Raw genomic sequence first — 3,376 nt, 5'->3', positions numbered from 1 at the left:
AAATGGAGGTCTAAGTCATGGAATAGGGCCATGGCTGAATAAAGGTGGCAACTTTGAGCTTTTAAAGCTCAAGAGTGCCCAGATCTGAAGTCCTTACATCCCCAAGAGTTCAAATCTCGGAAATGACCTTGGAAATGGCCCAAAAGTGACAATATGCAAGCTCAAATGAAGATCTAGGTGAATAGAAGCCAATGTATAAGCTTTATACCTCTATCAAGGCAGAAATGAGTCCTTAGCTCTGGATCTTCAGCCTTCCTCCTGCAACTCCAAGTCCTTGCTTCATTCTTCTAGCTTTAAATCACAAAAATGGCAAGAAATAGCTCAAGATCACTCAAGGTTTATTAGGGTTTCAAGATTAGGGTTTGGAGGTGATAGAGGTTGGGGTGGAGGCCATATATGATGCTTAAATAGGGTGCAAGCCCTAAAGATTAGGGTTTCATCCAGACTGTCCTACTCGTCGAGTCATGACTTCGACTCGTCGAGTAGTTCACTTAAAACCCGCGCATACTCTGCCTTCTACTCGACGAGTCAGGGCCACCAACTCGTCGAGTAGCCCTTCCAAAATGAATAAATAATTAAGTTAAATGCATATCAGGAACCATACGTTACAACATAAAACTCACAATTTAACCTCTGTTGTCATTTATCTTATAGTTGTGGAGAAACAAAGTTTTCTTTGGGTTACTAAAAACAAATAACAGAGATAAATAAATGATTTCTATGAAGCCATTTTTTAAAGTAAAAAAAAAACAACAAATCTGACAAAAAAAGATGTAAAACCTGACAAAGATAATCTGCATCTGAAATCGACTTGATGTGATCATCTGAAATAGAATTTATGCCATAATCTGCAATCAATCTGAGTATGAACACAAGAATCGTCGGTCAGTATTGTGAAATCAAAATCCACCGTTGAAACTCAAAACCAGATTCATTGATGGCTTTGTAAGTGTGTGATAGAACTCACTGCTGTTAACGTTTCTTCCCCCTATTGTATGCTCGTATCCTTCTCATTCTCACCAAGTCTCACCACCACCTCTGGTCCCATCAGATATTCAAGACTGTAGACCAGGAAAATCAAAGCGCTCCTTCATATGAACTAAGATGAAAACGAAATTGTTTTGAAAACCTGTAAATTCTAAAACAGACGATGGATCTAGGGTTGAAGTGGCCGACAATGGCGACGATGTTTCTTGTGGTTATTGAATGACCAAAGAACGTTTCTGGAGGTTGAACAGATATTGGCGGCAGGGAGATTGATAGTAACAGTGGCGACTGGTGGCTGACCGTCGGAATAGGAGAGAGAGAGAGAGAGAGAGAGAGAGAGAGAGATTGACGATGAAGAAAATGGGGAAAAGGATGCATTTCTCTTGTGTAATTTACCGAAGAAGAAAAGGGTGAGGGTGCGGTGGGTTGAGCAAACCAAACACACCTTAATCCTAGAACCAAACATCCCTAATGCCATAGAAGGGTAAAATCAGAAAAGATGACAATTATGACAATTTTTACCCAAATGTGCGGTTTCTGTGGACACAAAAATTGACTTAAGACATAACCAAACATTTCTTGAAAATTTGGGGGCTTTTATGATATTAACCCGAAACACAACCATCTAGAATCGTCCCACTTTATCTTGATTTTCGAACTTTGATTTTTTCGGTTTGGATTCAATTTCCAAAATTTACTATTATAAATGCTCACAAGAATCAAACTATCTTAGATGGTAAAAGAAATAACTTTTAACGTAGATATTTCTAGATTTTATCTTTTAAAATTAACATTTTATGCTTTATACAATACTAAATAAATTACAATTATAAAACTTGATATTAACGTTTTTAATATTATGATGTTAAAATTATTCTTCATGGCAAATATCGTAATATAGATAAATACATGTATCTTAAAATTATATTCTTTACCATTCAAACAATTTATATTTCTTCATGTGCTAACATAAATTTCCAGTTTTTGCAAGCTAGATTAAAAATAAACACAAATGCCTCTTAAATAAATAAAAAAAATCGATAATTCCTACAATGACCACAACAACCTCATCAACGGGGGGACAGTAGAACTGGAAGCCACCTGCTATAAAAGAAGAACTGCACAAAATTAGGGTTTGGGGCAAAAAGAAACAGCTCAGACAACAAAGAAACGAGGCATCAGAGGGAAGGGATGTTTCTAAGGGTGGTTGACCCCCTCTGTAGCCCATGATCTTCGATTTGCCCCTTATTATCAACAGCCCTTTTCTACGAATGATACTTGATCTGAAGTCTTTGAGTTATATCGATGTTTCTTTTTCCCCTGAAACTATATCGTAATATCATGTCCTCTTTTGATCATATTCTTCATAGAGGTGTACAGCAAAACCGGTTTTTTAATTTGGATCTGGATCCGGGTCCGATCATCGGAACAATCAAAATCATACTTCATGTATTACATTAAGTCATTAACCATTACGCTTTGTTCTCGAGTTTTTATAGAAAGGTAATATGAAAATTTTGAGGTGAAAGAACAGGCGATGACGAAGAATTTGTTGTTGTCTGAGTAAATCGGGCAACGTTTGAGACTTACCGTATCTTGGCGGGGTAATTTCGGGAGGCTTGGTGATGGATTTTCCACCATTGAAGCAGCTCTGATTTTTGCAGCCATGGCGGTTTGTTCCTCTTTGCTCTGATTATTAACAGATCTGAGCCTCTATGCTTTCTCCCTCTCAATTTTCTCCTTTCCGTTTTTCACGATTTATTCATCACTTAAATTTGGGGTTTTGAAATTCGACTTTAAAAGAAAAATCCTTCAATGTTTCCAAATTAGTATAGGGAAAATGACTTATATGGGCGACTATGTTCCAAAATTGTTCAAAAAATACCATTAAAGTTTGGTGTGTATAAAAAACACCATCCAAGTAAAGCATTTGTACGAAAAACACCAACGAAGAACATTCTTTGTTCAAATTTGACCTTGTGTAACCGGCAATTACCGGTAAAAAATAAGTAAAGGAAAAAAACAAGAGGAAATGACTCAAAGGGGTAACTATGTTTCAAAATCGTTCAAGAAACACAATCCAAGTTTGGCATGTTTAAAAAACATCATCCAAGTAAACTTTTTGTACAAAAAACACCACACAAACTATATGTTTTGTTCGAATATTACCCACCAGTAACTGGCTCTTACAGGTTAAATGAATCATTGCTTAACTATTATGACATGACGTAATAATTATTGACAAAACAATAAATGATATATTCCTCCTTTAAAAATCGATTTAGGGTTTCTTAATGAACGAATGACTTCATCTTCTCCTATGATTGCTCTTCTTCTTCTAAAGTGATGATTTAAAACTCAAGTCCAAAACCCTAATACTTGACTTAAG

The 3,376-nt window shown here is 36.2% G+C and overlaps 1 long non-coding RNA gene across 1 annotated transcript; it reads right to left on the bottom strand.

Moving 5' to 3' along the window:
• Window positions 1–1,899: 1,899 nt before the first annotated feature.
• LOC145133244 (uncharacterized) lies at window positions 1,900–2,792 on the bottom strand. The gene is made up of 2 exons (XR_013718499.1): window positions 2,578–2,792; window positions 1,900–2,313 (listed from the first exon to the last, which is right to left on the bottom strand). It is a non-coding gene; the product is annotated as an uncharacterized LOC145133244 (long non-coding RNA).
• Between the last annotated feature and the right edge of the window lie 584 nt (window positions 2,793–3,376).

Source organism: Lactuca virosa, chromosome 8 (assembly GCF_052849685.1).
Source record: "Lactuca virosa cultivar CGN04683 chromosome 8, Lactuca_virosa_CGN04683_v6, whole genome shotgun sequence".
Classification (NCBI taxonomy): domain Eukaryota; kingdom Viridiplantae; phylum Streptophyta; class Magnoliopsida; order Asterales; family Asteraceae; genus Lactuca; species Lactuca virosa.
Note: the sequence above shows the minus strand (reverse complement) of the source record. Positions and strands in the feature narration are given on the sequence as shown.